Raw genomic sequence first — 15,882 nt, 5'->3', positions numbered from 1 at the left:
TGCACACCTATAGGCAGATCCCTCTTGGAATATTTTCTTTTTATTTCTTTTTGGTTACTGGGTATATATTGCAAAGAGGAGCTGTAAAAATGGATAATTAAGAAGCTTTTGAAAAGCCCTGGTATTTTCAGCAGAGGATCACAGTGGGCCATCTTCAAGAACTCTGATGAAGAACTACATGTAATTAAAAATAATAATTATTTGTAATGCTCCCCAAACCCTATTTTCATTAAGGAAGAAGAATCACTTTAAATATGAATGCTTTATGAATAAAGAAAAAAATTTTTAAATTGATGAGCATTCATTTTCCCATAGAGTCGCATAAAGTCTGAGTAGTTCACGTAAAACAATTATCAACATTTTAAACCACATTTTCCCCTTGAAAATAAATAAAGAAATAAGTGTGCCAAAATCTTTTTCGTTCGTTAAGAGCCAGATCCAGCAGAAAACATCTGCAGACTTCTAGACCAAGCAAGCCCTGGAAGGCCATGGGTACTGGCTGCACCTCGTGCCAACCCCAAAAATTTGGCTGGGTCAGAAAGATTTAAACAAAACAAAAAAAGCCCTGCAGCTTTACATGTCTGGGAATTGTGGAACTGCGTTAGGTTTATGAATAAAGAACAGGGGTGAGAAAAAAAAAAAAACACCTTCTTGCAGAAAGGAGATCCCTGTCTCTCCTGTCCTCCTGGTGCAAGACAGTGATTCCACTCCTTCCATGGGTACTCCACACAATCAACAACAGCAGCCCAGAACATGAGGTTCACCTGCACTGCTGCAGTACTGAGATGTGGGGCCTCCAAATTCATCCCTGTCTCAGTTTGTGGAACCAAGGAATCCCCAAGCATCCACTCCAGGCCTCCCACACCTCAGCCAGGCAGATGCTGCTACCAGCCTCTGCTGCAGAGGTGCCGAGCCCAGCTGCCATGCTTTAGCCAGCGGCTTGGCGGGCTGGGCCCTGAACATGGCCATGGGTTCCTACCACACACTTGAACAGGCTCCAAGCAACAGTGCAGAAAAGGGGCCTCAACAAGCATGAGTACTCAGCAGCACATATTTAGATTTTGGGCTACCCTGAGCGTGTGCATGAAAACACACGGGGAGAATTTACAGCTTCGGCACGGACGCCTGCTGAAAGGAAGAGTAGGTTTGGGAAGCACGCTTAGGACGAGGGCCCTGTGACTGTGGCGGGTGAAAATTAAATGACCTGCTGGTGTAGCTGCCAGGTTTTAAGACTTTTGACAGAAACAATGGGTTATTCTGATGAGCCTTTCTCTCCGCTGCCCTTTGGCAAAGCCAAGAAACCTCCCCTTCATCTAAGTCCTGTCTTGTCCTCCCTGCTCACAGGATCAGTCTGAACTTTCAGCCAGCCGTACGCAGAGACAGACCCAGCAGCTGTTAAAGAGCAGCTCACAGTACACCAACGCCGCGTTTGCACCTACTAGAAGGAAACAACCACTGCAGTTCGCTGCCTGGACTAGGAAGATGGCATGAGTGCTAAGACCCGTGCCTGAGCAGTACACAGAAGGGATCTGTGTGATGGCCACAACACAGCAAGCACTCTGCAGGTGTGTATTTGCAATGTGCTGAAAGTGGATGACTTTAACAGGCAGCACGCATGGTTCCCTATGCCCCACCAGTGTGGCCCTCGACACTGGGGACCTGAGACAAGTGCTCTTGCTCCCATCCAGCACGCAGCCCCCCTGTATACAGACTCTCCAACTGTAATCAGACATTTTCTAAATTATAAGAAGTTCTTAAAATGAAAACGTTGTTTACGTGTTGAAGTGAGCCAGCTGACATTAAAAAAAAGCAAAACGAGAAGCCCAGAGACTCGCATTTAACACGCGGAATAGGTTGGATATCTTAAATAAATAAAATTAATCTGAACATGCGCTAAGGTAAATCATGTAGTCTAACAATGCCTGATACAAATAATCATCATGTTTATCATTACAGCTTTATATACCTGTTGGATTACTGCTTTCAAAGCCTTAAAAAATGTACCAACGTCTTTGAATTAAAATGCATTTTCTTTATGCTAAATTTGTGAAGGTGCTCTTGTGGGAAACACTGCATTCTACATACATTTATTATTAAAAAAAAATGCTTACATAGCTTCAGAAAAAAAAATGGCAAAAATCCCAACTTTGTCCATTCATCTTTTGAATCTGTCTTTGCCATAATAAAATTCTATGAAAATGTTGCCAGAAATCAAGTTAATCTTTCCAAAGGCCTTTTCATCTTTCTTTAAAACCAGGGAGTAAGTAGCTTGAAGTTATATCAACTCTGATGTATAGCATGCTACAAAGATGGGATCTTTGTCACTTTTTGCCCATCTGTAACACTTACTGAGAAAAAAAAAAAAAGAAAGAAAAAAGAAAGAAAAAAGAAAAGAAAATCCCTTGCAACTCTAACTTCTGGCTAAGCAACAAATCTTGGTAAGACACCCAGATGATGTTGCACAAAACAAAGTAACAGCAGTGGAAATATCTGTAAATCTTTAATTAAGAATCCAGTGTTTTCCACAGAAATAAAAAAAAAAAAAAAAAAGCTTTAAAACGCATCTGCCCATTCTACAGTGTGGTTCCGAAACCCATAAATTATTATGTCTGTAAGGAAATTCACCATCTACTAGAAGAATGATTCCCGAGATAGTTCAAGGAAGGAAAAGCTGAAGAGCCTGTTGCTAGCAGTGAACGTGATAACCAGGCTCCAAAGTCAGAAAGAACAAAATATCTCCCTTTCATTCCAAAGACAGAACAAAAAAAAAATCTTACAAAGGTACACGATTAGTTAGCTTTGCAGTGATTACTTCAACTGCAAAGCCTAAAACAACTCCAGGCTCTTAACCATGAAACTGTCAGTTCTCTTTGCTTGGCGATAAAACATCCAGAAAGTAAACATTAACTTCTGTGTTTTTCCTATGTGCATATTCCATCATGAAAAGATGATAAGCAAAGAATCACTAAGCAATCTCTGCAGAGGCTTTTTATACCTTATTCCCTCTAACACAGAGGTAAGATGTGCCCCAATTCCTTTCCTTTTCTTCCCTCACTGATAGCTCTAATAAGCTCATACTGTTCACTAAAACTTGACAGAATGGACTGAAAATCATGCAGTCTTTTTGCCCAGGAAGTGAAGAGTTCATCAAAGCAAGTCAGTTTTGAGAAGTAGGGAACCCTATACGAATCATATTCTTTCCGTATTGAGCACAAAACAAGCAGCAGCTCTGGCTCACATCAACTCCCAAAGACACAAATGAAAGCTCTGCCCAAGCAAGGAATGCACAAGCATGGGCTGCATCACCTCTGCAGAAAGTACACTTTTGAAACAAATTGCAAAACTGAATAATATTCAAACAAATTGAAATAGGGCATGAAGCTGCGGACGCTGAATAAGAAGGACAGATCAACATATTTATCTGACCTGTGAGCATTTATTTAGCTCAAGTGCATTCTTTCAAACAAGATGCCTATAAGGAGCCTTTTGATGGCTGCTCATAATCAAATGTGTCACTCATAAAATTATAGTGTTTGGGTAGGGTACCGGGCAACTGAAAATGGCTTTTGCTGCAAGTATGTCACAAGCAAACCTTTTAGTCACCTCAGAATTGCACTCAACCTCACTTCATCCCTGTGCATTGGCTGTGTGCGGGCTGCTCCTCCGGCACACAACTGCTGTAATCGTCCTGGCAGTAAACAGCAATCAGTAAATGCTAGTTAGCAAGCAGATATGTGCCCCGGGTACTCCTTTGGCTTTCTTGTTCCCCATCTCTCTCTTCCAGTCTCAAACTCTTCACTTTGGGAAATATCGGGGCAGGAGGTTGTTGAACTAAATACAGGTAGTGAAATAGTGAAATCCTTTAGCTGGCAAGGTTTTCCCCTCTGAATGGACAAATTCTTAACTCCAAGCTGCTCCAGACACTGAAGGATTAGATCCTAACCAGGGAAAACACAGGAAAATGGTAATAAATATCTCATACTAATCCACGGGAACTTTGGTCCCAATGTGATTTTTCTATACTATTCTACAATAAATGGCATTACAACATCCATAATCTCAGCTCATATATCAGAGTGTTCTCTCTGCTCTCCTTCTTGCCCTTCCCTCTTTCAGACGGTGCATTTTCTAAGAAAGTGTCGAGGTACTTTTCTGCAACGGGCTCAGCCCCATTCCTGAACGAAAGCAGCACTGTCGCACACTGCAGACTGCCACGACCGCATCCGCAGCTGGCAAGCCCAGGGTTTATGGCAGCATTACTCCAGTAAGGTTTCATCTGAAATTCCTTCTGATAAGACAAAGAAAGTCACCATTTGCTGGAGTGAAAAAAAATAATAAATTGTGTTCACATGCAGTAATAGCACTTCATGTTGTGATGGATTTTACAATATCCTCGTTCCCTTCCCATTCAGACATCTGCCTTTTGGGCAATAAATCCTGCAAACCCAAGAAGGTAAAGCTTGCTTAGCCATGAGTCTCCTTTAACCCAGTAAAATAAATTCCACAGCTGCCTTTTTTCTTTCTTCTGTGCCTACTTCTTAGGCTCCTTCCCACTGCCAACAACCGCTGTCACACCGCGCTGCTGAAGAAAAATCTTTAGAAATGCCAGCTTTTCAGAGCCTTGTTTTTGACCCATCCAGGTAAAACAGTTCGTACCATAGCGTTCAGCAGCACTAACAGGTCATCTTTGTTAGTGTGGATTTTCCTACACACAAATTAAAACTGAGAAATGACTGAAGAAAAAAGGTACACAAACCCATTTTAAATGTTCCTTAGATAATGTAATATCACAGCAAATCTCTAAGGAAAGTTAATCTGGGACTGCCATGAACACCAAATAAATTCATACCACTGGGATATTTAAGGTCCAATAAATCTTGCTTCCCGATGGTTTTAAAACTCCAGAAAACTGTGTTCAGCTCTTGACTCCATATGTTGCGACAGACCCATCTACCTAAAGGCTACCGACTCAGACCTGCCATCTGTGAGAAGTATTTTCAGAACTTGCCCGTGTTTTCTAAACTACTAAATTATGAAAACCTTCATTAACAAAAAAAAACAAACCACAAACACTCATATATACATTTAGAAAACCAACCGGACCACTTACTCTCTTTGTGTTTGAAAGATAATGCTCAAGAAAGTTGGTTAAAAATGACCATATTTCCAATTTAAATTCTTATTAATTTACTTGAACTATCTCATGTTGCAGTCAACAATACAAACCCAACACCTAATTGCAAAAAATAAATAAAGAAATAAAAGAGGGAGCAGTAAAATCCACCACAGCTCAGAGATACGTAGTGACAGCAGGAGAGCAAAGGGCTAACATCAACCTAAGAAAAGACACTACCAACTGTTTATTTGATATTGCTAAAATACTAACAATAAATACAGGAAAAGAATCAGATAGTACAGAAAAGCGTATGTACTTTTCTGCAACTTTCCCCGATTGGGAACATCAAAAAGGTTTTGTGGACAGTGAAAATCACTGCGGACTGTGAACAGCAAAAGGACTGAGAAACAAAAGCCTACATTTTATTTTTAATTCCAGTTTTGGAAGTGAATTGATTTCCAATCAAAAGAATTCCTTTAAAGGTGTCAGGCCAGTCTGTGAACATGGCGAAGGCCTGCTCGGTGCTGCACAGCGCTGCTTTAGCTATAGCGAGCAGAGTGGCAAAATGCAAAAAGGGGCACCAGGCAATATTCTTAGCAGGTCAGAAAGACTGCTTTAAAGTGATAAATGGCAACAAAGAGCAGCCTTGGTCCCAGAGAACCACAGTTCTTAAAATGCACTGCCATTAGCCAGCTTTCTGGTGAGGATCAGATCTGACTGTAGATGAAGTTAGCAGGTTAGGCACGTGCAAGCAGGGAGCACATCAGCGCCACAATCAGAGGGTTTTAATCAACCCTTAGTGGTATCTAAATTTCCCCCAAGCTGGCACGTGTATCAGGTGAGATTCACTCCTATAAAAATCATTCACCTAAAAATCAAAACAACTCAAACATTAGAGGAAAATAAAAATTAGGCTCAGCTCTGTTTTCTCACTAGTAAACTCAGTATCATAAACAAGGGCTGTGATGCAAAATGGACTCTTGCCTGGATTTGTAAACTTTTCCAAGAGTCGTAATATCTTGCATTTGGTGACATCATGAAACCAACCACAAGTAAAAGTTGGGTTTCAATTTGTTCTACTTTTCTCTCATTAGTCTTTGTGTCAGAAATAGAATAAGAACCTTCATTAAGTCACATTAAATTCTTTAAACTCATTAAGGGCTCAGAAAAAGAACAATACAAACACTGGTGTTTTTGTAAAAAAAGGAAAAAAAATTATGCAGTACAGATGGACTTCAATTTAGGTGTATTTTTAGCACGTATGTATGTACATCCAGCAGCCAGAGTGAGACCAGAATGTGTGCGAGAGACACAGAGAGGCAGAGAACAGAAGCAGCGAGGCAGAGCATACCTTACACATGACAGAATGATACCTAGATAAAAGTGGATTAGGCACGACTGCTTCTTACTTGATATAGATGAAGCACAAAGTTTCATATCCTGAGCAGCGACAGAGCTGTGCTCCCCGCCATGCCCCGCATTTCTCTGCAATTAACCATTCCTCGGGATGTCTTCCAGGGAAGGAGACAACCTTGAGGGCTAAGCAGGCAGCAGCAAACAAGTGGAAAGATGACTTCTGGTGCTAGGACTGTTTTGATTGCTGCTGCTGTAGCTTAGCAGAGGAAACAACACTATGTGATTGCAGCTGAGGACACATCTCCTATTCATGCTTAGAGACTTACACGTAAGATACAGGTGTGTGCCGAATTTCAACAGTCTCAGAGTGTCTATGGGTGTGCAAGGGGTGGGTGTTTGTCAGAAGATTTATTGTAGCTGAATGACTCAGACATACGTTGTTGATAACTTCTGATCTCCCCCCTGCCCCCCCCCCCCCCATAAGACTGGAAATATCAGCTCAATGCCACAAGATTATTGACACTGCTACAGTATGCTCAAAGAACTATTACAAGATTAATTTAATCCACTATATTATTTTTTTTCATCCTGATACACACAACACTCGCAAAACAATTCAGTTCTAACAAAAACTTCAGCTCTGAAAACACCAGAGGAGACTAACAAGATGGTACACATTTCAGACATCTCCAGCAGGCCAGGGAAGCTGTGTGCAGCACATGGAGACCTACAGCGTGTTTCTCCCACTCCTGTGACAGCTCTGGGGACAGCCCAGCTTCGAGCACCTTGAGCCAGGTGCCAGGCACCCCACTCCCACGTGCCCAGCAGTCACTGCTCACCTGTGAGACATACAGTGAGGCACACAGCAAGGCAAGGCTTTCTGCAAGCTTTTGCCTCAGGTATTTGGGGCAAGGTTTACTTTGTTAATTGTGAGTGCGTATCTCTACGGGAAGAGGAGAAAGCTCGACAATGAGTGGCATGTACTGCCTTTTTGGTTTATCCTGCGTGGCAGCAGCCAGGGAATGCCTGATCAAGTGTACTTAACACATCCTAAAATGAGAAATCTTAACAGAAAAGCAAACTAACTCCAGTTTGGGAAGCTGTAATAGCAGCAATCTTTGTTTTATTAACCAAATTCACAAAGCAGTGTTTCATCTGCACAGAGTTCTGGATGAGGTTCCACGCACTAACAGCTTTCAACTGAAGATCAGAGTATGAAAAAGTTAAAAAGAATCACACTTTGAGAAGAGAAGTTTTTCAGTGTTTTCAAAGAAAACTGCTTTGTTCTAACCAGTTTTGCTTCCATTAAGCCACAGCCACATAAAGGAATTTTAGGCGATGCTCCACTTAGTATCTACTTTTTTTTTTTTTTTTTTTGCTTTTTTTTGCCAATATTGGTTGAGAATTTGGTCTTTGTGGTTGGGCTTTTGATCTGATGTGTTGATTTGTGGGGTTTTTTTCAATAGTCCCAATGAAGTCACTGGCACAACCAAAAGCAATCTGCAAGGTATCTGTCCCGGCAGAGTTATCTTATCATTTTTCAATTAACTACTAGAAAATCTGTCCCCACTGTTTCTGTGAACTGCCAAGCTGTATGTTTAATTTTTTAAGTTTCAGTATGTATTTCAGACTTGCAGACTTTGCAAAGTAGGTCAAGAATACCCAAAGGATACACATGTGAAGGCTACAGATAGCAGAACACACCATTTACGGCTTTGTATATACACATCCATACACATTCTATATAATATAGATAGATAGATTCAATGATTTAAACACATTACATCCATACAGCGCGTTTCAAGAACATTCAGATATTTACACTGTTAGATCACCACTCATTTTAGACCTACACTAGTGCCAGCTGCCAAAAAAAAGTACACAAATCAAAATATGTTACCTTTGTTCAAACAATACTGCTGTTCATTATATAATAGAAACTGTCACGCTTAATCTTCCAGGAACCAAGAACTGGTACATTCTTGGACCAGAGGTGGCTTGAAATGGTTTGAGGCAAAACTGAAGCATATTGTTTAAGTAAATCTTGCTGAGAAACATAAGCACATTGATGATTTTTAATATTATCTTCTACAGACTTTTCTTCAGATATATTAGTGAACTAAAAATGCTGGCGTATTTTCAAAATGCACAGAGATTAACACCACGATGCCTCTTCTGTAACATTTCTACAATATCAAATTATATACTCCCCCCCCCCCCCCCCCCACTGTCAAGACTGACTAAAGTAACATGGAATCTGGAAGGGATGCTTGAGAACTGACGCCACAAGGAAGCAAAATGCTCATGTAACAACTGTACACTGACTTAGCAAACACCCCAAAACTTTTTCCTTGCAGTTCACAGCCCTGTCTGAGTACTCCTATGGCCACTGCAGGCACTGAGTCGCAAGTCACAATGTCCATTTTCCATCAGAGCACAAAAAACACTGCCAATAGGAGCATTCAAAAATGCCTACTGTGTAATGTAAATAGATGCAGATAAGCAGTAGACATGCCTGACACTTTTCACAGTTCGAAATCTTAAAGCTCATATGTTAATTTGACAAAACGCTAAATAAAAGTAAGTGCACTTCACTTATTGAAGATCTGTTTTAGAGCATTACGGCTCCAGGACTTCTTCAGATTTCGTCTGTAACAACATAGATTACATGCAGCATTCATCGAGCAGACACAACCCTCCTTCCAGACACACAGCCACACACCACCCTGCAGAGGCCAATCCTGCAGCTCTACCGAACCAAAAAGTCCCCCTGACGTCAATGCGTATTTTTCAAGAATGAGAACTGCAGGATCAAGCCCAAAAAGCGCTTATGAAGATGAGAGGTTACTTCAACAGATTGAATGTTAGATTCAATAGAAAGACTGAGGCAAGGCAAGTCTGGGGTTTAAACCCTAGGGAGGATTGACATTTAAAGTGTTGCCACTGAATTATAGCTCTCCACACTGGGTGGGGTAACCTCCTACTGGGTGGAGTGTCTCCCCTAAAGGAAGGAAAAACTGGCACAAGCCAACTCGGTCTTTGAAAGATTTCCCTACTTGCCAACTTATGAAGTCGTCCTGACGTCAACTCCGTCAAGAAAGTCTATTGCCCAACGCCGACTTTTACCGTAGAAAGCTTGTCTGCGCTCGAAACCCCAGCAGAGGTGGGAAAGAAATTAAGGAAACAAGTCAGAAAACTCCGAAAACAAAGAAAATAAATAAATAAGAGGAAAAAAAAAAAGATAATACGTTGGATTTTATTTTTAAGTACAGTCAATTATAAAATCTTTCCGTTGCCTTTTCATGTTCTTGTCATCCTACGGACACAAATAACTAGAGTCTGTTCCCAAACATACCGTAAAACTCAGCTCCATTTTAAAACTATGAGGTGAAGGGAACGCAGAAAGCAGCCACTCTGTCAGACAGCATCTCCCACCCTCTGAAATGAACAGTCAGTGCAGTTCCAATCAGTGCCACTGACAGGTGTAAACACTCTCATGCTGGTAAAATAGTATCCACTGAAGGTAGCTACAGTATTAGCCTTCTCACAATGAAAACAAACTGCCTGCTCAAAGTAAGATTTTGGGCGCTGGGTGAGAGGGAAAGGAAAGGAAACGAGAAATCAAGCCTAAAAAAGAAAAGGGATAGAGCATCTCAAAACGTCCATGGAAAAAAAAAAAAGTAAAAAAAAAAAATAATAATAAATCAGTAAACAGTTTAAGTTACCGTAACCTGAAATGCACCAGCCATCACAAAGAGCAATTGGAGAAATCCAGCAGAGCTCAGCAGGAAAGATTTTTAATAACAGATTGAAAAACAAGAATAAAAATAACTGCATCAACAGGGCCTTTCTTCCTCAGGCCACAAGCCCGTTTTTACTTGAATTTTTAAAAAATGGCAGTTTGGCCACTAAAACCAATCCAGAACATTATTAAAAGTTAAAAGCTACCAATTACTTCTGTCTGTTCTTTTAAAGCAAAGTTTGGCATTACGTCAGTTGGTTTAAAGAAAACAAGAAAGAGAGAGAGAAAGAAGGAGAGAAAGTTTCCTGCTTGTATAAATTGAACCACCAGGGAAGGTGTCTAGCCACTTGTAAAGCATTTATTACAGGTTTTTAAAGGGCTAGTAACATTTTAAAAATTAAATATTTTAAAATAAATTTAAGAGAAAGAAAAAATAAAAGTCAATCTGAGTCTGGAAAGAAAGCAGACTTACGAGAAATTGTACACGTGCGATGCAGCTAAAGAAAGAAAAGAAAAAAAACGACTGCTGGGACTGAACTCAGCGCCCTCTGAGCCCTCCTGTTCTGGAGGCAGGAGCACCCTACGTGAGCTGTGCCCACCAGCACAGCACACCCAGGTCCCACTGAGTGCCACAGGACACAGCACGCGGGAGCACGGGGCGTCCCACGCAGGGCAGTGCCGCACAGTAGAGGACTTCTCCCTCTCAGAGTTTCCTAAATCCACGCACAGAAATTCGCACCAGGAGTAAAATTCCTTAGTTAATGAGACAGGCTGATAATAAAAAATCACCAATAGAAAGATTAGCATTTTCTGTTCAGTTTTATATGCATGTTCCACTGGTGGTGTTACTATTAAACTTTAAGGAATCGCTTTAAAAGGTACATGAAAATAAGAAATCGATATCACAGAAGATGAATAAAACATAGACAGCTATTAAACAAAGTTCCTTACAGCTACGCTGGTCCACCTACACCACGCTCCTCCAACCCCCGTGATGCCAATCCAGCCGGATGGTGCTCAGCCGCACGAAGCTCCCGGGCTGCCACAAAATGTCCACTGGGGACTAAGCTGAGGCCACGGCATTCATTCTCCCATCACTCTGCGTTTAATCTGAGCACTGGTCTGCCTGACAAAACTGGGAACCGGATGGCACCACTCCCCGCCCTGCCCCGGTGGCACTGCTGAGCGCTGGGCACTGCACATCTGGCCCTGCACGCAGCCCTGGTAGGGCCTTATTGATGAGGTGCGACCAACATCAAGGAGCAGGCAGCCAGCATCATCCACATAGCGCAGCTACATGTCTCGCCCTTGTAAACATTTGCTCTTCAGGGGTGTAATTGTGCTTTAATCCTTCGCATCATCCGATAGAACTCATTATGTGCTTTTTTTTTTCCCTCTTAATTAGCAAACACACTCCAAAAAAAAGCAAAGCCTAGAAAGTTTTTACACACAGTAAGAAGTGAACTGAAAGCACTCTTCGAGTAAGCAAATATTCCCTCTTTGGTGCAAGCTTATCTTTAGAAAAGAAAAAGAGAGCTCCATTGGCACAACATTCGAAAATGAACTCCATAATTCATGACAGTACCAAGGAAAAAGTTCTTCTCCATCTCCAGAAGGACTGGAAAGGGCACTTTTATTTATCTTCCAGACAGACAAAAATAGTAGAACCTGGACCAGATATGCTGTAATTAATGCATCCAAAGGTCAGCAGGTAATGGTATTTGTACAATAGATGGGTGCAGACTATGCTGGTTTTACTATTCATCACCAGGACTGGAAAACAGCATTGTTTTCCCACTAGGTAGGAACTTCAGAAAGTTTCAGAAACAAAGAAGAAAGCGTTTGCCTTTTCTCCATATACCTGTCCGCTGTTATTTTTAACCAATTTTGCCTCCCGAGGTGCAGCACCAGGGACTAAGCACAGAGCTCCCGGCGGCCAGGCTCTGCCAAAACCAGCCCCAGACTGCCCCATGGTGTGTGGAGGAACTAAATTAAGCCGGGCAAACACCGACTGGAACGCTGTCAGCGTGCGGATGAATGGCCTCATTTTGCACCCCAGCTGAATATCTCCATCAGAATATATTTCTGTTCGGGCCGATACTTTTACTACCAGGTGGCAGTTTGTTTTAACTGAAACTGTATTAAAAATGTAATTTATTTCCACTTTACTTGCACCTAACAAAAAGGGTTGTCAGATTCCCAGCCTGTCCCGTTCAAAAATATTTCGCCATAAACTTTCTCACAATGTTATATTCGGTGCTACCCACAAACCTTTATTAAGGCGATACTGCCAGCACGGCTGCTGCTGAGATCTGAGACGGTTTCTATTAAGATTATTACATTAAAATATTGTCGAGAGTTTATAAGAGACATAAATATTCATACGTATACGCCCTCCCAAACTCTGAAGGAAAGTTCCACATAAAAAGAACAATTTAAATACGTACCCAAAGATGCCTGTTTGTAATTAAAATTTTGGTTTTTCCCTACATGTCTTTGCTAATTTTTTAACTCTTTCGCACTGTAATGTAAAACAGTTTTGTTTCAAAGCGACTGCCTGATAAAGTGCTAAAAGAGGTAATTCACATGAACAGAAAGTAATTAGTCATTGTTTGCACAATGCTTTGAAAATATAAAACCCTCTGTGTCAGCTGGCACTGAAATATAACATGCCTGAAACACGGAGATCTAACAGCAGCCACTGCACCTCAGAGGCACTCGGGTCCACGCGGGGATCAGCGCTGCGCTGCTATCGGCACAATCACAACATGTGAATAATAATGCTCTCCACACGCAGCACGGTAACAGTGCGCACTGAGCAAGTTCCTATGACTGATGTGCAACACATGATAGAAACATAACCCCGAGATGGAGTCACACAGTAATACTGAACTCACTCTATCACTAATAAGAGACGGAAGCACCCCACTCAGCAACGGCATAAATCACACTATGAAGGCATTAAAATAAGAGAGGGTAACCTGGCTGCAGCGTGTTTGATGCCCAAGGAAGCCTCAGATCTCCAAAGACACTATTTACATTTTTTCCTTTATTAACATTACTATGAAATACAGGGAAAAAAAAAAGAAAAAAAAAACCACTCCTTATTACTGAGAATCCGCTGAGGATCCAACATGTACACTTGGAAGCTGATGCAACTTTGCCCTTTACTTACTTTGTTGTGACTACATACAGGCAAAGTTTCAAAGAGAGAAGAAAGTTCTTACGTGCAACAACAACAGAAAGCGAGGACGGGAGTGAGCAGGGCGGGTTATGGACTGACTGCTGTTCTCTGTCCGACTTCTCCTGATCCTATAACAGCAAAGGAGCCTTCTGCTGCCCCAAGCAGCCTGCATACGTACAGGCACTGACACCGCTGGCTCTGTGTGCCCCAGGCAGCAGGTATGCCTTTTTCAAGAGGAAAAAAGAAAAAGCCTTTCTCTCTTTCTATTTTTCACTCTGCAGAGAAGTGTTCCACTGCTTTGGTCTGACCGCGTTATTAACAAACTTTCATTTAGCGGTTAAAAAAAGAAAAAAAAAATCTTTCAAAGTGTTGATATCATTTCCAGACAGTCCTGTCAGCATTACAACTTACAGGAAATAGCTGATGTTCTCAAACAAGCCCTCTATTTACTCACAGACTCGGAGCACTTAAAAAAAGCTCCTTGCCCGGTGGAGGTTTTCCCTAAATGTCACTGGTGGGATCTGCGCTGCCGGACCCACGAGGGTACCTCGCCGCAGCCCGGAGCCCTGCGCCTTTCATTCCCATTTTGGCCACGTCAGGACCTGGCTCTGCCCGCCGCTCTCCTCTGCTGCCCCTCGCATGTCTCACTCTGGCAGCCTCTGCTGCGCGCTCAACTTTTCCTAAAACCAACAGGAAAGTAACATGATGCCACCAACATCCACGGCTGCAGCTGAGAAGCACTGCCGGGATGGCACTTCGGTGGCTCCTATTCTGAACTCCATTAAATAAAACCGAAGCACAGGGGATTGCTGCTTGTTCCTATCAGCGCTCCGCACCTCCAACAGGCACACAACGCTCTGTTTGGGGTAGTAAATACTTTTCCTTTTGGAGCGGGATCCCCGGGGGTGTTCTGGCTGCAGCCGCACTGGGATGGCACTCAGAGATGTCCCCTTCAGCTCATCTCTATCACCTAAGTTTACCAAAATATCACTGATTTTAAATATACGTATTTTAAAAAAAGCGAACAAACAAGCAACAAAAAAAAGTCGGAGGGGGCCAAAGGCTGCGCGGTGCCTGGAACAAAGCCCCCGGGGTCACCCTCCGTCGCTCCGCGCCCACCCCATTCATTGCACCGCGGACAGCAACGGGGCAGCCCCGGCCCAGCGAGGAGGGCAGCGCCGCGGGCAGAGCTTCGCCTTTAAGAAGGAAAACTTTTACGTCTCTCCGTGCTCTGATTGCAAAAAAAAAAAAAAAAAAAAAAAAAAAAAAAAAGGAAAAAAAAAGAGACAAAACAAAACATAACAACACCGATCCCACCGCGGTATGCGCGGACCCCAGTTCCTCCCCCCAACCTACCGAAGGGGGGGGGGGGGGGGGGGGGGGGGGGGAAAAAAACTTTTCCCCGAACTTACTGCTGCTCATGGTGCTGCCTCCGCGCCCCGCGCGTCGCGCGCTCCGCACTACGGCTGCCGGCAGCGGCGCGGGGCCGTGCGGGCGCAGCTCCTCCGTGCGAGGCGTCCTCCGCCGCCGCCGCCGCCGCCCCCCGCGCCGCGCTCCCTCCCCTCCCCCCAGAGCGCCCCGGGCCGGGGCACAGTGCTGAGCGGGGAGGGCAGAGCCGGGCAGAGCCGCGCCGTAGGCTGCTCCCCTCCTCCCTGAACTTGACCCTCCCGAGCGCGGCGGGGCCGCCGGCGCTCTGCGCTCGCCCATTCCCGGCCATGGCACATGGCTTTGACCCACCGCAGGGAGGGGGATTGGGGGGGGGAAACGGGTTGGGTGGGGGGCACCGAAAAATCCCTCTGAAACCTGAGAAGCGCTCCGGCTGCGCCCACCCCCCTTCGTGGTGTTGTTGTTGAGGTTTTGTTTTCACGAGAATTTTTTTTTTTGGGGGGGGGTTGCACACTGAGGGAGGTTTGCCCCCCCCAGCCCCCCCACCCCGGGCACACGCCGCGGGCGCCGCGCCCCCACCCCGCACACCCCCCACACCCCCCCCTTTCAGCCCCGGCCGCCGCCGCCGCGCCGCCCCCTCCCGGCCCCGGCGCCCTCCCCGCCGCCCCCCCGCGCCGTACCTGTTGATTAACCGTCAGCGGCGGCCCCGGCAGCCTGGAAGATGGTGGTGGAGCCGCGGCGCGAGCCATGAACCGTCTCCTGCTGCCGGCAGAGTTGGCCGCGGATTATGTGGCGGTGGCCGGGGAGCGGGAGGGGGGGGGTGGGGAGGGGGGGGGGGCGGGGGGGCCGCGGCGCTGCTGCCTCCTCTCCCCCCTCGGCCCCGCGCCGCGGGGAGGGGGCGGCGGGGCCGGCGCGGGGCGGGGGCGCGGCGGGGCGGGGGGCGCGGAGCCGGGGCACGGCGCGGCGGCGAGGCGGCGGCCTGGGAGCGCGGGGCGGCCGGCGCGTTATCAGGGACTGTTATCGCTTGTCAGGACCTCCGTCTCCCCGCATTACGTCAGTTTCAAGACACCAACACTATTAATATCAAAGGAGCCTTCG

General features: G+C 44.5%; 1 protein-coding gene across 7 annotated transcripts in view; it reads right to left on the bottom strand.

Annotated features, from left to right (window-relative positions):
• Nucleotides 1–15,572, bottom strand: part of TRPS1 (transcriptional repressor GATA binding 1) — a 210,711-nt gene extending 195,139 nt beyond the window's left edge. For 6 of the 7 annotated variants that reach the window (XM_065752470.1, XM_065752475.1, XM_065752477.1 and 3 more), the window contains exon 1: nt 15,465–15,572. The gene's annotated coding sequence lies outside the window, so the exon portion shown is untranslated. Of the gene's footprint in view, nt 1–14,810; nt 14,955–15,464 lie in introns of those variants that run through there. The other variant, XM_065752471.1, reaches the window with a different exon arrangement.
• Between the last annotated feature and the right edge of the window lie 310 nt (nt 15,573–15,882).

Source organism: Cyrtonyx montezumae, unplaced genomic scaffold, assembly GCF_038088225.1.
Source record: "Cyrtonyx montezumae isolate F1298 unplaced genomic scaffold, pur_monq_1.0 scaffold_8, whole genome shotgun sequence".
NCBI classification, from domain to species: domain Eukaryota; kingdom Metazoa; phylum Chordata; class Aves; order Galliformes; family Odontophoridae; genus Cyrtonyx; species Cyrtonyx montezumae.
This window is presented reverse-complemented; position numbering and strand designations above follow the sequence as displayed.